Source organism: Erinaceus europaeus, chromosome 4, assembly GCF_950295315.1.
Source record: "Erinaceus europaeus chromosome 4, mEriEur2.1, whole genome shotgun sequence".
Classification (NCBI taxonomy): domain Eukaryota; kingdom Metazoa; phylum Chordata; class Mammalia; order Eulipotyphla; family Erinaceidae; genus Erinaceus; species Erinaceus europaeus.
Genome location: NC_080165.1, coordinates 126,922,019 through 126,943,483, shown reverse-complemented (window position 1 = coordinate 126,943,483; position 21,465 = coordinate 126,922,019). Strand labels below are relative to the sequence as shown.

At 37.2% G+C, this 21,465-nt stretch overlaps 1 protein-coding gene across 1 annotated transcript in view; it reads right to left on the bottom strand.

Moving 5' to 3' along the window:
• The window catches only part of HDDC2 (HD domain containing 2), a 605,961-nt gene that overhangs the window by 293,757 nt on the left and 290,739 nt on the right, over positions 1 to 21,465 (bottom strand). The window lies entirely within an intron of this gene.

The window sequence follows — 21,465 nt, the reverse complement described above, 5'->3', positions numbered from 1 at the left end:
AATTATATATTATCTAATCTGACGAATATAATGATTTGGTCTTAATTTGTTCCAGCATTCACTTGCATGTTAGACTGAAGAGCTGTTTAATTTAATAATTTAATTATAATTTATATGCCCCTAAATTACAGTTTCTGTCTTCCAGTCGCTTGTCATATAATACTAATCTGACTACATGATCCTATTTTATGAACTGGGGATGTAAGTTACACAAGTAATAGCCTACTATCAGGGAATTTTAAATTTGGTGAGGAAGAGATAAATGAGCATACAAGTAATCACAAAACAGTGAAACAAATCCTGTTAGAGGTAAACAGTAGGCAATAAATACGGATATCAGCATAATTCAAAAATAACTTCAAATCAAAACTTGAAGGACAGGAAGAAATAAAGGGGCCCTGCTTAGTAAAAGCCACAACTATTTCAATTCATTAAATGTTTTCTCATTAAAATTAAGAACCTGATGCTAATGATAAAAAAAAGCACAATGTGGGAGTCAGGTGGTAGCAGAGCCGGTGAAGTGAAAGGACTGGCATAAGGAACCCAGTTCGAGCCCTGGCTCTCCACCTGCAGGGGGTCACTTCACAAGTGGTGAAGCAGGTCTGCAGGTGTCTCTTTTTCTCTCTCCCCCGCCCCGTCTCCCCCTGCTCTCTCCATTCTCTCTCTCCAACAACAATGGCAACAATAATAACTACAACAGTAAAACAAGGGCAACAAAAGGGAATAAATAAATATTTATTTAAAAAGCACAATGTAATACATCTTAAAGTTACACTCCATGACTCTTATCATCTTACTGTATATCCCCATGCTAAAAATACTATGATGATTTTCTGAAGTCTTATTTGATTATAGTTATTTTTCATCAACTGTAACATATGAGTATATTGGTGTGATATAAACTTTTCCTCAAGATATCACCAGCATTCAAAAGTTTCCCCATGATGCTTTTCAAGCTATACTTTTTTGTATCCCCAAGAGCAATTACTATTCTGATTTTTTGGCAATATATAATTCTAGATAATCTTTATATGTTTTTATAGGATTTTATTTATAAACAGTTGTGTCATCTGTGAATACTTTCACCTAGTATCCTTTCCTTCCTTTCACTTTCTTTCTTCCTTCCTTCCTCTTTCTCTCTTTTTTTATAGTACTGGCTAAGACTTCCACTATGATTATGAGTAGAAACGAATGAAGACAATCTTGCTTTATAAGACATTTGGAAACAGAAAAAAAAGGGAGGGCAATAAACCCCAAACAAACAGGTATTGAAATGTCATAATTTTTACTTTAGACATTCATATGCAGATTAATATAATTTGAAAGATAAATATTTCATACTTACATTATACAACACTTAATATTTCTGGTGTATTAAATTTCTTGACTATTATATAAATTTCTTTTTTTAATTTTTTTAATATTTTATTTATTAAAGAGAAACATAGGAGCAGAGAGAAACAGCCAGACATCACTCTGGTACATGTGTTGCCTGGGATGAACTCAGGGTCTCATGATTGAGAGTCCGATGCTTTATCCACTGTGCCACCTCCCGGTGGCGCTTAACCACGACTATTACATAAATTTCTGTTTTTATTTATCTTTAACCTGAAGCACTTTATTTTTTTTAATTGAGGGGGGTTAATATTTTACAGTACAATCACTGACATGCATCCAAGTTCATTATGTAATAGGCCACCAAAGTTTTCCTCTTATAATCAGCCCTCTCCCTCCCCAGAGTCCTTTGCTTTAGTGCAATATACCATGTCTAGTCCATCCATGTTTCACTATGTGCTCCCTACCCAAAGTCCTTTGCTATTTTCTTTAGTGTCATATAAGCCAGGTTTGTAGGAATTAATTCTTCCTAACAGTTTTTCAACTGAAATGTCTTTACTTCATACTTCTTAAAAGAAATTTTCTCCTGGGCTGGGCTGTGGTACACCTGGTTAAACCCATACATTGTCACCGGAAAGGATCAGAGTTCAAGCCCCTGCTCTCCACCTGTAGAGGGACGCTTCATGAGCAGTAAAGCATGTACCAAAGATGTCTCTCTCTCCTCTCTCTCTCCACCACCCCTCCCCTCTCAATTTCTCTCTATCCTATCAAATATAGACTAAAAGGAAAATAAAATGGCAGCTTGGAGTAGTGGATTTCTAGTGCAGGCACTGAGTCCCAGCAATAATACTAAGTAAAATTAAAACTTTCTCTAGATATAAAGCACATTAAAGATGTCCATATTTTGACCTCCACAGTTTCAGATAAGTCACTGATCATTTGAAGTCCATATGTAATGTGTCGTTTTTGTATGGTTGTTTAATTTTTTTCCCTGTAAGTTTGAGAGATAACTTACTGGATCAAGTGTGGATTATGTTGTCCACAATATTTCATTTTTCTGACTAGAACTTTCAGGAAACTTTTGTTGTATCTTTTTGGCCTATGAGTTTTTGTTTTTTCTTTTGTTTCAGTGTTTTAGCTATTATATAGAAGAAAGTGGGAGTCCAGCAGTAGCGCAGCAGGTTAAGCGCACTTGGCGCCAAGCACAAGGACCAGCGTAAGGATCCGGGTTCCAACCCCGGTTCCCCACCTACAGGGAGGTCGTTTCACAGGCGGTGAAGCTGGTCTGCAGGTGTCTTTCTCTCCCCCTCTCTGTCTTTCCCTCCTCTCTCCATTTCTCTCTGTCCTTTATAACAATGAGGATATAAATAACAACAACAATAATGACTACAGCAACAATAAAAAAAAACAAGGGCAACAAAAGGGAAAATAAATAAATAATTTAAAAGTTAGTTTACTAGGAACTTACAAGGTAACAGAAACAAAAATCTGCATTGGTGGTTCAGTTGTAGAATTCTCGCCTCTCAGAAACAAGACCTACTTACGGGTTTTTGAAATTGTCAGCAGCAAATGGAACCATTCGGTGTCTAAGAATGAAAGTTCAATTGTAGAGTCTAAAGTGTCAAGGAAATAGTTTTTTTTTTTTTGCCTACAGGGTTATTGCTAGGGCTGCGGTGCCTGCACCACGAATCCACTGCTCCTGGGGGCCATTTTTCCCATCGTTGCCCTTGTTGTTGTTATTGTTGCTGTTGTTGTATAGGACAGAGAAATCAAGAGAGGAAGGAAAGACTGAGAGGGGAAGAGAAAGATTAGACACCTGCAGATCTGTTTCACAGCCTGTGAAGCGAACCTCCCTGAAGGTAAGGAGCGGGGAACTCTAACCCCAGTCCTTATGCCGGTCCTTGAGCTTCACGCCATGCGCGCTTAACCCGCTTCGCTACCTCCTGGCCGTCCAAAATTGTATTTTCTATTAAATGCAACTCCAGTTTACTTTCATAGCCTTCAGGGGAAATCAAAGTCGTGACACAATTCCCACATATTTTATTCTCTGAAGTGTCGGGTATATTTTGGAGCTGGAAGGTTGTAATTATTTAGAGCTCTGCTAATGGTGACATTTCAGAGCCCAGAGGAGTGGAAGTGACTCAGGTAATCTAGGTAATTTCTCAAATTTTTCCAATGCAAAATTAAAGACCAGATCATTATGTGATTTAAAAATTAGCACAGATAGGAGTCAGCCAGCATTTCCTGATATTGCATACCTGGTATGGAAAATAAGACAGGGAGAGAATGAAGAGTGAGATCATGGAAATAATTGGAGCCATATCCTCAGGATTTTATTGATACATCTATAGTATATTATTACTAATTTTTCCTGCACTGTCCACTGGATATCTTCAGGGCCATATTATTTATTTTAGCTGTTGAGAATCATAAGGATTCTTCAGTAGTTAATATACATAGGACAATTGCAACATTTATTAATAATTAAATCCTGTGATTCTTTATTATTATTTTTTTATTGGGGAATTAATGTTTTACATTCAACAGTAAGTATAATAGTTTGTACATGCATAACATTCCCCAGTTTCCCATATAACAGTACAACCCCCACTAGGTCCTCTGAATTCTTCTTGGACCTGTATTCTTCCCACCCACCCACCCCAGAGTCTTTTACTTTGGTGCGATATGCCAATTCCATTTCAGGTTCTACTTCTGTTTTCTTTTTTGATCTTGTTTTTCAACTTCTGCCTGAGAGTGAGATCATCCCATATTCATCCTTCTGTTTCTGACTTATTTCACACAACATGATTTTTTTCAAGTTACATACTAGAATTCTTGGTACAAAATAAACACCCAGCACATATGCTTTGTTCTTTTTTTCTCAACTTTTTTATTATTAATTGCTTCTTGTTGCTATTGTTGTCACCACTAGGGTATCACCACTCAGAGACGACTTTTTCAAAGAGATATACGCACAAGGAGGGGGGGAGAGGGAGAGAAAGACATAGAAGAGAGACACACAACACTGAGCTTCCTACCTCCGGTACAGTGGGGTTTGGGATTACACATAGAAACACTATTGAGACAGGCTATTTTGCAAGATCATCACTGGTAAATTTCAAAAAACAAAGACAGAAAGTACGACTAGACTTCAAAATATTTCATTAGTATTCAGGGAGGTTCTCAGTAAGTAGAACATAGGACTTGCTTGCATATCTGAGGCCCTCAGGTTCAATCCCAATGACTGTATATACAGGAGTCTTTCTCTCTCTCTTGTTCGTAAAAGGAATAAAATGTATTAATCATAACTTTGGGGAAATACAAAAAGTAGTTTTCCAATGTATTTTTTTTTTCTTTTTTATATTGAGGCAATGTTGGTGTACAAACTGTGTATGTTTTAGTGTACTTTCACCTTCCTTCGGATTTTGTGTTACCACAAGATACCCATCAGCAAGGTACATTCAATCTCCATTATCTGCACTCTGTTGGCTTTCTTCGTTCCCTTTCCTTCTGACTTATTTCATTTAGCATGATTCTTTCTAGCTTTCTAGTTACAGCAAACTCAAGTTCCCATCATTGCTTACAGCTAAATCGTATTCAATGCTTATATATACCAGCTTTTTTTTTTTTAACCTACTCACCTGTTTTGGGGTACCTAGTGAGTTTGTATATCTTAGTTATTGTAAACAATACTTCGGTGAACATAGGTACAATTATGTGTCTTTTTATATTAGTGAGTTTGTATTATTCAAAGAGATATCCATGAGTGGTTTTTCTGAATCATATGGCAGATCTACATTTTTTAAATCATTGTTATTATTTGAGAACTTTCCATGTGGGTTGAAGCAATTTACATTTATACCAAAGGAACAAAGGTTCTTTATCTCTACATCCTCACCAGCATTTATTATCTCTGGTCTTTAAGTTATAAATCATTTTGGCAGGTGTGAGATTATATTTCACTGTGGGTTCAGTTTGCATTTCCCCGATAAGAGATGATGAACATTTCTTCTATGTGCCTTTTTCTCATTTGTACATTGCTTGTTATTTGTTTGTTTTTGGTGAAGTATCTGCTTAAATCCTCAATCTTGATAGGGCCATTTTGCTGTTGTTATTGTTGAGTTTTGTGAGTTCTTTGAATATCTTTTAAATAGGCTTTTTTTAGTTGTATGTTGTGTGAATATTTCCTCTCATCTGTAGAATGTCTTTTCATTTTTATAATAGGTTCATTCACTCTTCAAAAGCTTTTCAGTGTGATATGACCCCATTTGTTTATTTTTTCTTTTTGTATTCCTTGCCTTTGGAGTCAAGTCTACCAACATATCCATGAGGTCAATGTCATGGGGTCTTTCATATAAATTTTCTTCATCTATTTCATGTTGAGTCTAATTTGAGTTAACTTTTGTGGATGATGTAAGATAGTAAATGGGTTTAATTCTTTTAAATAGATTTACCCAGTTTTCACAACACTATTTGCTGAAAAAACTCCCCTTTTCCCAGTACATGTTCTTGGTTCATATGTCGTGAATTAATTGTCCTCAGATGTGAGAATTTATTTCTGGGTTTGAGGATTCTCTTCCATTGACAATTGGTCTGTTATATTCTAATACTTCAGAGTTTTTATTACTATATCATTAGAGTACAGTTTGAAGTCAAAAGTATGATGTCTTTATTCTTGTTCTTTTTCTTTGAAATTTCCAATCCCTTTGGTATGATGGTTTTATGGTCAATACCACCCCATCACCTGAGGCCCTAATCAGGGAATATTTGGATTCTCACATAGATAGGGTCTAGTCTTCTAATAGATTCCTCTCTCCATAATCACTGGTCACTTATATCAGGAACATCATCATAAACCCTTCTATGGCCCTCTCTAGGACCTTGTTCTCACTATAAAGTAGCAATCATAGAACTGTCCCACTCTAAAGGGAGGTTGGGACCTCCTATTCTGCCTCTTATGGAAGACTAATCCTGAAATGAGTGCAGCCTAGAATGTTTCCAGCTGTGACCATCTACTGTGAGCTCAGACTGACAGAGTCTCAGAGGTTATACAGGTTTCTGTGCTAAGTATGAATATACGTGGTCCCTGGGTCAGACAGATAGGGTAAACAGTTAATTGTATTTACTTCAAGTTTGGGAGTTACTCTCTGCCCGAATCCAGCTTTCTAACCCTATTCTCAACTCCAACACCATCTTCCCAGACAGTATTTTTAGTTTACTTCCATGTTAACTATCAAACTTAAGCAAGATTTACTAAAGTCTTGGGCCCCTAGGAACATACCTAAAATAGACTTCCTACTTCTTTCAACCCTAAGATCCCTATTCTCATCTGGTCTATTCCTACCTTTGAGTTCCTGTTTATTATACAATTTGTCCTTCTTTATATCTTATTTCCATTCAACCACCAAATTGCAGATGCTACTATGATTCTATTTTGACTTCCCTAGGCAGATGACCCCACCAATGTGTCCTGAAGCCTCCTCCTTTCAGAGCTCTAACCCACTAGGGAAAGAGAGAAATAGCCTGGGGGTATGGATCATCCTGCCAATGCCCATGTCCAGCAGAGAAGTAAGTAGAGAAGCCAAAACTCCCACCTTCTGCACCCCATAAAGAATTTTGATCTGTACTCTTAGAGGGGGAGAATTGTTAAGAGAGAAAGACCACAGGACTCTGAACTCCAATTTCATCAGGACCCAGAGGGAGGAGAGGGAAAAGGACAAATAGGTGTACGTGTGCTTTAGACAGGAAGAGAAGGCAGGACCATAGACAAGATGGGATATATATATATATACAGATAGTTATAGAAATAATAGTCAACCCATATCTGTGACCTTGGTAGAATTACTGCAGTTTCTAATAGAAGAAATAGAGACACGAAAGTCTGGTGGTGGGGATAGTGTGGAATTATATCCCTGTTATAACTTTGTAGATAAATATTAAATCACTAAGAAAGTAATAAAATGAATATTTTTTTCTTTACAAGTTCATGTGCTTCAATATAAAATAAATCTTTTTTTTTTAAACGAGGTCATTAGGGGCCAGGTGGTAGCGCACCCGCTTAAGCACACACTTTACAGTGTGAAAGTACCTGGGTTCAAGCCTCTGGTCCCCACCTGCAGGGGGAAAGCTTCATGAGTGGTGAAGCAGGGCTGCAGGTATATGTCTTTCTCCCTCTCTCCCTCCCCCTCCCCTCTCCATTTCTGTCTCTATCTAATAATAATAAAAATTTAAAAAAAATTTTAATGAGGTCATTGAAATTTGTATTGGAATTTTGTTGGATATGCATAATGCTTTGAGGATGACCTTTCTAGCTATGCTAATACTTCTAATCAATGAACATAGAATATTTTTCCATTTCCTTGCATCATTTCGTGAGTCAGCTTTTGACTGATTCAAAACCACTGAAAGCAGTTCATCAAAATATAAAATATTTTCCTTATTATTTTGTTTTCCTATGAACTTAAAAGTGATATTCTCAGAGAATTAAATAAGTACTCTATACAGAAGAGGGTCTAAGTGGTTTCACAGATCCATGGATTACAATAACAATTAGAATTTAGCAGATTGTGTTCCAGTGCTCTTGTTGGAGTTTCATGCAGGGATGCTATTTCCACAAACGTCATGTAGTGAAGTTCTGACACCATGTTGGGAGAGGCTGTGCTGACACACATGTGTGGGAGAGCTTGTACTGTAGAATGTTGTTGGGCTATAATTTCACAAAGTCTCTTAGTCATACCTAAAATTTGAAACAAATTAGATAGCAAATATGCATCACAGACCAAGCTGTACAATCATATTAAATACACTAAGTCTCTTACTTAATCTGTTTGATGTAAAGAGAGAAGCAGTGAGTCACCTGTGAAGCATGAGCATAATAATACAGTTAGGTGATGTTAAGGAAAAGAAGAAAGGCCTAAAACTCCCATCCATTACTGATAGAATAGTATCAATAGAATCTGTTAATAGAATAATGGGACACAAATCTAAAGCACAATCCTTAAAAAAAAAGATTTATGAGTCACAACATACTCATAAGAACTACAAAACTCTATGACTAATATTAGGACATTTCAAATGACATTGAAAATGTGGAAAATATCTTTTTATAGTGCCAACTGCAAAAATAATCCAACTAGGTTAGCAAATCTTGATTTAGAAATGTTTAAAGTTATTTGTATGAGATCAGGTTTACTTAAAAGAAAAAAGAAAGGACTCTTGGAGTCATACTTAATTCCTTTTCTGACACCACATTATACCCAGCACCATATCCCACAAATTCTATCTCCAATATGAAAAACATTTGACACATATTTTAAGCACTTAGTATGTGCCCAGTACAGTTATATCAACTGATTACTGAAGAGCAGACAAATAGTAAATGTCCTTATCCTCACAAAGAATCTTAACATCTATGAAAAGGAAAAGGCAGATAAATATGTACAATGTTGCTTAGTGAATAATGGAAGGAAAATTCTAATAAAACAAAGGACTAGAAATGACTGGGAATGAAATATTGGAGATGTCAACATTTTATCTAGGTTGGTTATAAGACAGACCTTTATTAAAAAGAACATTTAGTACAGAAACCAGGGGGGAAAATTGTGTCATGCAAGTGAAAGGAAGCAAGAACACTCCAGACAGAAATGATATTAATCAAGGTCTCTGGGTTGTGGGTGGGGGCGGAAGGTAAGCACGATATGGGTTTGAGAACAATTAAAGTGCCAATATGTGGTAGTAAACTATGCAGAGATAGATAGCGAGGTTAGTGGTGGTAGTGGTGGGATGTATGTGAAAGTCCTTGAGGAAAACTTTGAATTTTACTTTGAAATACAGGAATCCATTTATATCCCAGTACTCCACCCCACCATCGTCATGTCTCATTGTAACAGCATCACAATGGATCAATATTTTATGTCTTGTCTCACTGTCTCCTTCTAGTATTGTCACCAATACTAGAATACCATTTCTCCTAAACCAAGAACTCATTATTATTCTTATGCTAAATATATCTAAGTAAACAAAACAAATAGCAACAGCAACATGATCAAATCATTGTCAAGGCAATGAACTCTTATCTGCTAATCAGAATCTCTAAAACTGATAGGACAAGCAAGCTGGGTAATTTTGGAGAGCTGAGTATTGGAGTCAGTTACAAAACTGTAGGTGGGATATAAGAGCTGCACAAACTACCATACTATTCTGAGATTAGGGACTGTGGGTACCTTATCTCTTCTTATGAGGTTAATTGTGCTCCCCGCTACTAGCTACTGGAAAAAGGCATCATGTTTGGAAACAGGGTCATTGCAGATGTAATTCCTTAAGATAAGGTTTACTAGACCAAGATGAATTCTTAATTTATTATGATTGATGTCCTTATAAAGGAAATCACAGAGATAGAGATACCCAAAGAAAAGATGGTCATGTGATTGATGATAGAGACAGAAAGTGAAGTGATGTGTTATAAGCCAAGGAATGCTAAACATTGTCAGGACACACACACAAAACAAACAAACAAAAAAAAACGAGGCAGGAAATGTTTCCTCCCTTCATGTTTCAGAAAGCATACCCCTATTGACACCTTCATTTCATCATCTAGTCTCCAGACTATGAAATAGAACATTTTTATTTTAAGGCATTCTATTTATAGTGTTTTCTTACTGTAGCCTTAGAAAACTAGTGTACCGGGATAGGGTGGTGGCACGCTTGGTTGAGCGTACATGTTACAGTGCTCAAGGACCCAGGTTCGAGCCCCCAGTCCCCACCTGCAAGGGGAAAGCTTCACAAGGGGTGAATCGGGTCTGCAGGTGTCTCTCTTTTTCTCTCCCTCTCTATCTCCTTTACCTTCTCGATTTCTGGCTATCTCTATCCAATAAATGAAGATAATTTTAAAAAATTTTAAAAAGACTAGTGTACCTCTCTTTTATCTGAAGAAGAAAAAAAATAATAAAGCACAGCATGTCTGGCCTTCTGTAGTGGGGCACAGAAAGCACATGTACTGAGCAACTTAAGTAACAGAAAAAAAATAAATATTACAAACGTCTGTTCACCTGCCAAGGCTTTCCCTAGTTTGTGTAGACAACCTAAGCCCCTATAGATTAGTCTCCAGATGGAAGGGAAAAGGAGGAGAAAAGAAATTTGCAAGTTCAAACTGAAGTATACAGAACAAAGTCTTTGAACATCTGTGGTAGTTGTTTTCTTCATTACCTGTTCTTTCTTCTTCTATTGTATTAGACCAAATATTCAGGATTACTAGTTGCAGTTCAGGGCACTGTATGTTCCACCATAATTTATTTGCTCATATGTTACCTCTACAGAAATGTTTACTATCTCTACCTTTTTTTTCCACAAGTAAAAAATTTCAGTCATCTTCGGATCCTCTATGCCATTGAAGCTTACCAGATTCTGGTGTTATGACCTTTATTGGGTGTCATTGGCATAGAAAAGGATCTGAAGATGGTGTAGAGGATATAGTAATGATCTACGACCTACTAAAGCAGAAATCCCCCTGCATTACAACTTCCACAATGAGGAGCTCCACCAAAATTGGTCAGCTATTAGTCAGTCAATTGCCTTCTCTATTACAATTGCAAAATTCTTCAGAACCAGCCTTGATTTATAGTTATCATTTGTAAACTCTCATTTCAAAAATGACTACAAAGCACATATTAATATCTATTAGTTAAGATGGAAACTGAAATTTTGAATACTGACGTAAACTTTATAGTCATCTAGTTCCATCTTCTCATTCCACAGATGTGAAAACGGAGGGCCAGAAAAGTCTGGGATAAAAAGATAGTTGATGACAAAATACAGGTAAGACAGAAATTTGCTGACCCAACTTGACTTTTTTTCCCATTATTAATCATGAAATAAAATCCTCATTTTCATAAAGCTCATAGTAAAAGCTCAAAAAAATCTCAGAGGCAATAAAAATGTAAATAAGCTAGAAATACATGATTAAAAGCTTTCCAGATATTTGCACATTGATTTTTTTCAGTATTTCTGAAAATATTTTGAGCTTTATTGATTCCACAACGTTTGAGAAACAGCTTGTGGTATTTAACATCCTCCAAAGGCAGCTGGGTTCTCCTACTCTAACTTGGTTGTAGTGTGTGAAGAGATAAATAGATAAAATAATTTGCTGCAACTTAAAGTGTATATGGTTGAGGGAGTCGGGCAGTAGCGCAGAGTAAGCTAGCATGTGGCGCAAAATGCAAGGATCCGCATAAGGATCCCTGTTCCTTCGAGCACCTGCTGGAGTGTCACATCACAGGTGGTGAAGCAGGTCTGCAGGTGCCTCTCTTTCTCTCCCCCCGCTCTGTCTTCCCCTCCTCTCTCCATTTCTCTCTGTCCTATCCAACAATGACATCAATAATAATAATAACTACAACAACAATAAAAAAGGGCAACAAAAGGGAAAATAAATAAATAAATAAATTTAAAAAAGTGTATATGATTGAATAGCCTAAGCTACCAACTTGGGCAACTTCAGAATCATTGAATTTTTGCTAAGTTTTTGTCAAGACAATACCAAGACCAATTTCAAGTAACCCATACATCAAAAGGCCAGTTATTTACATATATGTAAATAATATATGTAAGGAAGTCAATTTCCTTTTGTGTTTAGGAGAAGTTAATGTGTTGTCTCTTAGTTCTCATTTATATGAGATCTGCCTTGTTCTTAAGTTAGTGAAAGCACAACTTATCACTATCTTTTTGCTTGGGTAAGCAAGAAAAATGAAAACTTAGAAAAGTCCAGGAAGTTCCCAAGATCGCCATAATCTTCAACAATTATTTACAATCACTTCTAGCACTCAGCAAAAACTTTTACTCACATCATGGCTTATTACAGCGAAAGAATACATTCAAGTCAGTAACAAGCAAAGTACCTTAAAGAGACTAGGCTCAGAGTCACCAGTTTTCCTTTCCTTCAAGAGTTGTATAGAAAATGCTTATTTCTCACAGCAACAATATGTGAAAATATCTTGGAATATTGCCAAATCTGGAGACTCGCCAGATTCTGGTGTTTATGACCGTTATTGGATGTCAATGGCATAGAAAAAAATTGACCACCACCATTAACTAACCTTTAGTTTGCAGCTTCTGCGGAGGTCAAGTTGATACCGTAAGACTCAAGAGACTCATAACAAATAATACTAGCATGGACTATGTGCCTTGGTTTAAGGATCTCAGATAAACAAAAAGGCTCATTGGCCAGGATTTTTGTAGTCAGGGCCTAGTGATTGCTTTCCAAGATCTGGGGTCAGGAATCAAAACTTTTTTAAAGGCAAGATCAAACCCTTCCTAAACAATGTCTCCAGTAAATTTAAGACAGAACTTTCTAAGACACCAAGGTCTCTGTTCTATAATTTTTGTTCTATGTCAGAAGCTTTCAGTCTGAGGTTCCGTACAGTCTTGGCTTATGGATCTCTCAGACCTCAGTTGCTTTTCATAAGAAAATTAACTTTGATAATTTTCAAAAGAAATTATGAATAACAATTAGCTAGCTGTAAGCAAATTAACGGTAGTAGTTTGTGTGATGTCAAACAGATTATGTTGCCGTTCCCTGAAGAATTTTAAATTTCCCACTGTGTTTAGGTAATTTGGCATACAATTCAGAATGCATAGCTCTATACAATGCTTAGGTTACTTCAGAACATTCTTTCATTGATTCTTTTCTTTAAAAAATGTTTATTTATGTAGCACAAAAATGTTCAGAATGTTAGGAATTGGACTTCCATATATAGGTAAGATACGCTCTGGACAGCTTGAAATGTTTTATACATCTTAAAAAGCTAATAATAAGGGGGAAACTAGGGAAATTATTATTTCTCCATTAAAAAATTGGTAAAATAATTTTTCCAGACTTAAATTATTTTCAGGGACTATTTGTTGACTTGAATTGTAACACAAAAAGAGAACTGGCTTTCCTTAAAGACCATCAATGTGCATGTAAGGAGACCACTAACACTGGTTTTCTCTGTGCATTTGGTTGAAGCTTTCATTCTTAAAATGAAAGTCTTTATCTCTCTTACCCATTTTGGAAGCAAAGGAAAATTTAAAACATAACGTCCTTACAGAATAACTCATTTTAAAAATAGTTTTGTAAGGATTTCTCCATTGTGCTAAATAAATGTTCTGTAAACTTATTTTACTAAAAGTATTATATCGGTGTATCTTTGGCTGTTACTTTGATGCCTGATTATCCCTTAACTTAGCCAAAATAATTTTCTTCACTTCCCAGCAACAATGGTACTGAGAGCTATACAAAAGATTTATCTTGCTCAGTGTACAGAACAAGGAGGCATTCCAATCTTAGGGCCAGAGAGGAGCCAAGCTGTAAATTGTGTCTCCTGCTATAAACACAGTCTGTCACAGGGCAGTTATGACTTGACACCCCTTTCAGAAAGGGAAGCTGAGGAATAGGGATATTTGCCTTTCTCTTCATGGATGGCATTTGGGGATTTGAGAAGAGACTAGAGATTTCTAGATGTAGATCCAGGGGTGACACCTTTCTGATAAGCCAAAGCCACAGCAGTGAAGACTACATTTTTATCATTTTAGTAGTTGCTGGGGCTTCACCACTCTAGCTAGACTTTTTGAGAAAGAGAGAAGGAGGTGAAAGAGAAGGAGGAGGAGCAAAAGGAGGCGGAGAGAAAAAAAAGAAGGGGGGAAGGGAAAAGAGGAAGGGGAGAAGGAAAAGGAGGAGGGGGAGAAGGAAAAGGGGAAGGATGGAGAGGAGGAGGAAGATAGATGACAGATAGATAGATAGACTGACCGCAATACTTGCAGAGAGGGCTTAACTTGAACCTGAATTATGCAGATGGCAGAGCAAGTATACTAAGTGAGCTATTTTGCTGACCCTAATTTAAAAAATATATATTATCAATCATTTAGCAGTTATCTACAAAATAAAAAGATTTCAAGGGTATAGTGTCGTGCCCATAAGGGGTTTTGTAAGTCACCACATTCTCCAACAAAGTCCTATGGCCCCCAGCCACCATAGTTCTCACAAAGTCTAAGAAACAGCTTGATCATTTTTTTTGGAAGTTCATTTGCTTTAAATTGTTGTTTTCGATGGGTTAGGTTGTTTTTGCCGGGCTGGCTTCACGGGCAGGTAACAGACGACCAGGGACTCATAGTTGAGCTGTAGGCAGTATCTCTTTATTCATGCAGGACGCAGCACAATCTAAGACGAGCTAAGCTAAACTCAAAGTACAGTACTGTGAAACTCACAATGCTGTCTTTATATATACTTGCCAAGTAAGGTGGAAACGGGATGTGACATAGAGAGGATGGAGAGAAAAGTGACTGGTGAAAATCAGGGTGTGATAAAGAAGGGATCAGGGTGTGACAAGGAGGGGGGTGAAGCAAAAACATATCATGAAACTGGGGATTGAACCAATGCCCTGGAGGGAGGTGCTTGTTAACAGCGGTTATGTAAATAAAATAGTGTTAAGCAGGGAGGATTTAAACCAAATGAAACAGAAGGGGTCTCATGCATACCAACAATTCCCCCTTTCTTTTTAACTAATGGCCATTGCGGGGTGAACAGAAACGTATATCGAACAGGCGTTTTCAAAAGAACTGGCATAAGACATGGAAAACAAAATATGTGAGCAGCAATAGCCAGTGTGATGTCAAGGGGAGCTTTTCTTGCCTCAAAGGGCAAGGCCTAGCAGGCGAAATGGCATTTCTTGCCTCTGGGAATGCTTCATGCCTCTGGGGGCATCTCTTGCCTCAAAGGGCGTTTCCTGCCTCTGTGGGCATCTCTTGCCTCTTGGGGCGCTTCATGCCTCTGTGGGCATAACCTAATAAGGAGGGGGAGTTTTCTGCCTCTGGGGCAGAGCCTGCAGGCGAGGGGACATGGTCTATAAAGTCTCAAGGCAATTGGCTGAAGTTAGTCTTTGAGAAACACAGCAGCATGTACCAGTAAGTCTGATGGAGGTGTCAGTCCAAAGTAGCTGACCACAGAAGAAAATGCCAGAGGATGAAACGCTGCACGTCTGTCTCAATGGGGAATGTCGGCCACCAGAATTCTGCTTTTCTGTAGAGAGTGATCTTTGGAGTCTGTGAATCTGTTTCTTCAGGTCGTGCCAGGTCTCATCATTGGTTTCCGGGGGCGATGTCAGAGAACAGGATCCAAATGGATTTCCAGGAATTCCATTTGAGTAGATGCTTTTTCATGTGAAGACTTCGACAGCTGAAATTCACTTACTTGTCAAACAAAACTTGTAGCAGATTAGAAGTTTACTATAATTGATAACTTCATTATAATTGGAAGTCCTTTCTGGTATGATTTTAAGGTTGTTTGAACAGTTCAAACTCAATAAAATGTGGAAAGGTAAATAGAAGAACCACGGTTAAAAGCCTCAGGCATGAGAATAATTAACAATCATTGCACTATCTGCCCCACCCATAACTCATACAGTTTTCAGGATTAAAAGTTTCAGATTCATGTCAAGACGTAAAAGAGAAATCAAAGGAGGGAAAAAACAATTTTTTTGGATTGTTTCTGGATGTCTCTAGAAATCATGGCTGCGTCCAGCATTTTTTTTTTTTAAGTCAATGTCAAACAAAAATTCAGTCATTCAAATCATTCTCTTATGAAACGCAACTTGAACCAGATTATCAAGATCTCACCATGTAGGATTAAGAGTCCCCAGAGGGCGTCCTAGTCCAAAAAGCTCCTCGAAATTCCATTTAGGGTGCTTCTTACTGTTCCTGCTGGATTGCTTCAGGCACCCATTTTTTAAAGTGTCTTCCCATGGAAGAAAGAATCCAATCAGGAGAGTAGAACTAACCACATGTCTCCATACTTGGGAACTGCCAGGGTACTCGAGAATGTTCTTCAAATTAGAGTAGTCCTTCTCCATGGGAAACATTCGAGAAGAAGTCCAGAAAGTCCCAGGGGAAATCCCCATGCATGTCCCAAGGTCTATGATCACAGTCATAAAGAACCAAATTGTGGCCTGGAGCAAAATGTAGTCCTTTTCCTCAGGAAACATGGGAGAGGGAATCCAGAAAGTCCAAGGAGAAATCTCCGTGCATCTCCCAAGCTCTATGATCTCGGTCATAAGAAACCAAAGTTCCCGGTCAGGAAAACAAAGTTTGGCCCAGAGCAAAATGTTCCAGAGACAGAGTAACTGTCTCATGATGAAACAGTAGAGGCTTTGGCTAACCTCTTCATAAATAGAAGAGAAGACCATAGTGCATAGGTAGGCAAAGTCTTCACTTATCTGGGAGTTGCGCAGGTCTGGTCCCACGTTGTTGCACCATATGTCGTTTTCGATGGGTTAGGTTGTTTTTGCCGGGCTGGCTTCACGGGCAGGTAACAGACGACCAGGGACTCATAGTTGAGCTGTAGGCAGTATCTCTTTATTCATGCAGGACGCAGCACAATCTAAGACGAGCTAAGCTAAACTCAAAGTATAGTACTGTGAAACTCACAATGCTGTCTTTATATATACTTGCCAAGTAAGGTGGAAACGGGATGTGACATAGAGAGGATGGAGAGAAAAGTGACTGGTGAAAATCAGGGTGTGATAAAGAAGGGATCAGGGTGTGACAAGGAGGGGGGTGGAGCAAAAACATATCATGAAACTGGGGATTGAACCAATGCCCTGGAGGGAGGTGCTTGTTAACAGCGGTTATGTAAATAAAATAGTGTTAAGCAGGGAGGATTTAAACCAAATGAAACAGAAGGGGTCTCATGCATACCAACATTAAATATCTAATCATATCTATATATGAACAAACCCATCTTTTAAAGTGTGCATTTCTCTAAATGATACATGATATGGAGTATATTTTCTTTCTTTCTTTCTTTTTTTTTTTTTTTTGCGTCCAGGGTTATTGCTGGGGCTCAGTGCCTGCACCATGAATCCACTGCTCCTGGGGGCCATTTTTTCCCCCTTTGTTGCCCTTGTTGTTGTAGCCTTGTTGTGGTTATTATCGTTATTGTTGATGTTCGTTGTTGGATAGGACAGAGAGAAATGGAGAGAGGAGGGGAAGAGAGAGGGGGAGAGAAAGACAAACACCTGCAGACCTGCTTCGCCGCCTGTGAAGCGGCTCCCCTGCAGGTGGGTATCCTTATGCTGGTCCTTGTGCTTTGCACCATGTGCGTTTAACCAGCTGCGCTACCACCCGACCCCAGGAGCATATTTTCTTATCTGTGGATGCTTATGCCCACTTTTATACTATGCTGGTTTTGTTTGTTTTCTTGCTTTTGCTGTTGAGCTGTATGCACTTTAATAATTCTGTATATCAATTCTTTGTTGGAAGTATGATGAGAAGTGTATGCTCCAAGCTTCTTTCTTATCCATCTGGAAATTTTTTTCCATGTGTAGAGGCTTTTGAACAGGATGCAGTCCCATTTGTTCATTCTTCATTTCTCTTGTCCAAGGTGTTATGTCTCTGAATACATCTCCAATATTATAGTCCTAATGTATTTCATCTATGCTTTTTTTCTGTGTGTTTTAACTGCTTTAGTTCTAATATCTAAATCTTTAATTCATTTCAATTTAATTTTGGTGTATGGTGTTGACTGATGGTCTGGCTTCACTTATCTACATGTGGTTGACCAGATTTCTCCAAACTATTTGTTGGAGAGGCTTTCCTTTCTCCCATTAAATGCCTGAGGCTCCTTTGTTATACATTAAGTTTTCATATATACGTGGATGCATTTCTGGGCTCTCTATTTTCTTCCATTGGCCTACGTGTCAGTTTTTGTCCCTGAGACCACACTGTCTTAATTGCTATTGTTTTGTTGTATACCTGGAAGTTGGGGAGTCTGATACCTCATTTTTTTTCCTCTTAGAGCTATGGCTATTTGTGGTCACTTATGGTTCCACACAAACTCTAGGATTGTTTTTAATTTGCAAAATCTTTGTCTTGGTGATTTCTTCAGTGAAAAGAGAACTGGTTCTCTCAGGTCACAAAGAGTTAATCTTTTTTCCACTTTGTTAATTATTGTCTTAATACATAGAACATCCAGAGTGTGTGTTAAGAGATGGGATTTCTTTGGCATACTATTAATCTGAGAGTAAGCTGGGGGCACTCAGGAATGTGCAATTACATTTTGGAAGTGAAAGCTTAATATTCTGGATTTAGAAATACTAAATGTAAATGCATTTATCTCTTAACATTATTAGAACACTATCACTGGAAAGTATAAAAAGGAAATTTGGAAGAGACAGTGAAGCTTTCAGAATCATAACTTCAGAAATGTTGACAAAATATATACATACATGGTGTACTACACCAAAGTCAAAGACTCTAGGGTAGGAGGGGAGGGTTCAGGTCCTGGAACATGATGGCAGAGCAGGACCTAGTGGGGGTTATATTGTTATGTGGAAAATTGAGAAATGTTATGCATGTACAAACTATCATATTTACTATCGACTATAAAACACTAGTCCCCCAATAAAGGAATTTAAATAAAAAAACAAAGCTAAGGGAGAATTCACAACAACTATATATATATATATATAATATCAATTTTAGTTGAATTATTATCTTGGATGTTGACTAAGACAGTTGTTCTCTTCCAGTTTTCCTTCTCCTCTCTCCACAAACCTCCCCACTTCCATCCTCATTCCCTAAATTCCATTCTCTTGGTCCCTTCTTCTTCTTCGCCAAATTTTGGAAATTTTATTCTATAATTTGAAGGAACATGTAAATTTATATTTTTCTCAACTTAGTTTCATAACTATTTGCATTTTCTCTATCAAATTTAGTTAGAAGGGGCTGGGTGATGGCGCACCTGGTTGAGTGCACATGTTAAAATGTGCAAGGACCTGGGTTCAAGCCCCCATCCCTACCTGCAGGGGGAAAGCTTTTCGAGTGGTGAAGCAGTGCTGCAGGTGTCTCGCTCTCTTTCTCTCTATTAACCCCCTCCCTCTCAATTTCTGGCTGTCTCTATCCAATAAATAAATAAAAAATTTTAAAAATTAGTTAGAAAAAGCAAATAGCTATGTTCCTTTATTTATTTATTTAGTGCCCCTTTCTTTAATAATTCCACATTTTCTTCCTCCATGGAGGAAGAGGAGAGGAAATAGGAAAAAGAGAACTAACATTCTACACTACCATTCAGAAAAAGACCCAGAAAATATTTTCATTCTGTTTATCTTCTTTCAGAAGTAAATTTCTAAAATAAAAAAAATTCTGTTTCTTTCTACATACTTTGATAGTTGAAAACTTAGTAGAAAAACAAGTCAAGCCTTGACTGTATTGTTATTTTATGATATTAAAGTTCTATGTATTTCTTTCCCTCTACAGGATAAAATTCAAGTGATGTAGAGCTTCTCTATATTATATAACATTTTCCCAATAAGTTACTAAACTTAGGGCCTTCTCCCTTAATTAATATGGTCAGAAAAATAAATGTAGCAGTAGAAAAAAAAAAAGAATGTTCAACAGTTATCTCCAGGAATTGACTATTCTAGTTTTCATATTTGACACTGTCTCCTTATGTTGAGGTCTTGATTTAAGGGAGGTGCACATCTGGCTGCACACTGGGAAATACTGAGTTTGGTAGTTGCACACAGAGCTAATGTTGTACTAACAACTCTATATAGCTTAACCTGGAACAGATGGCCTGAATTTATTAAACCTGTAGGTAAGTGAAATTTTGCTACAGTAATTTCATCCTTTGAATCAAATGATTCCTATAGCACATCATCACATTACCTCATGCCCTTCATGTCGGGAAATTTGCAATAAGATCTCCATTTTAACTTGACATTTTGACTAATTTTCATGACACTGGTGTCCGGAGTTATGAATTGATCACCAAGTATTTAGGGAAGTCAAAATTGTCTGATCAATGGAGGCATGACATGCCATAGTTCTATTTTTAGTGGACAGGCAGGAAATCATGGCAAGGAAATGGGCTGGGAAGTTGTGAGATTTAGGAATTCTAGCAGTGGCTTCTAGTTCAAGATTACATATATATAGTCAACACTATGAGTGAGACAGAACCCAAGAGAAATATGGTGTTGCTAGAATAAGTTCTTGCAACACTGATAACACATACGTGTGTGGGAATCTCCAAAATGATAAAACACTCTGAGGGATTTGATAACCATGGTGTTACTCCATCTTTACTCCTAGGCTGTACTTGTTTGGAAAAATACAGATTGCTTTTATACTTATTTTGAAAGAAGAGTTATCAGATGGTATACAGGAAAGACACATACCTGTGGGTTTCTTGTCCCCCTGCCTTTAAAACATCAAACACTTGAGGTATATAATTTGATGAAAAGAGCAGTTACCAGGAAATCAATTAGCCAAGATGAAAAAAAAAAAAGAAAGAGAAAACTAAAAGAACTCATTTACTCATCTGAGGAAGAATTTTTTCAGTGATAAATAAGGTGATATTTAGGCTGGCTAGTTGGATTAATCCTTTTGGGGTACAACTGAGCATCAAACACATGTGATGGACATGTTCTCTGTGCTATACAGCTTTCCTAGTACTGCATATAGCCAACCATATTTCTAATATTTGTATCTGATTTGGAAGATATTTTAGAGCAACCCAATAACAACTTTAAGATAAAATAATTTTACAATTCACAGTTTTCTTCTTTGGCATGAAAGTGTAAACTGATTTCCCTCTCAAGATGGAAAAAACAAGGATTGGCTTCCCAAAAATGTTTTCATTGGCTTTAGGGAACTAAAATGCACCAGTCAGGGTGACTAATACTTCCTGTAAAATAAAGACAGATCAACACATAATCAAATTTTGCCTGAAATATAATTGTCCTGGAATCAAGTTTGAAGATAAATATGGTTATGCTAATGAAAGTTCTAATTCGCACCAGTGATTCAATTTATTAATCAGGACAGGCCATCTGATTACCTTATAGTATCCATATATATATATATATATATACATATATGTGTATATATATATATATATGATTTTAAAAAGTTCCCAAGAGAATACTAGAGGGAAATATTAAAAAGAAAGAAAGAAAGAAAAAATCTTAAATTTGTTATCAGCTTGCCTGAATATTCCAGCTGGAGTTTTGTTTTTTTTTTTTGACTGACTTGTGATTTCACAGATTCTGCCTACTGTAGAAGAAAACAGAGCTGCTGTGTTTTTTTTTTTTTTTTTTTTTTTTTTTA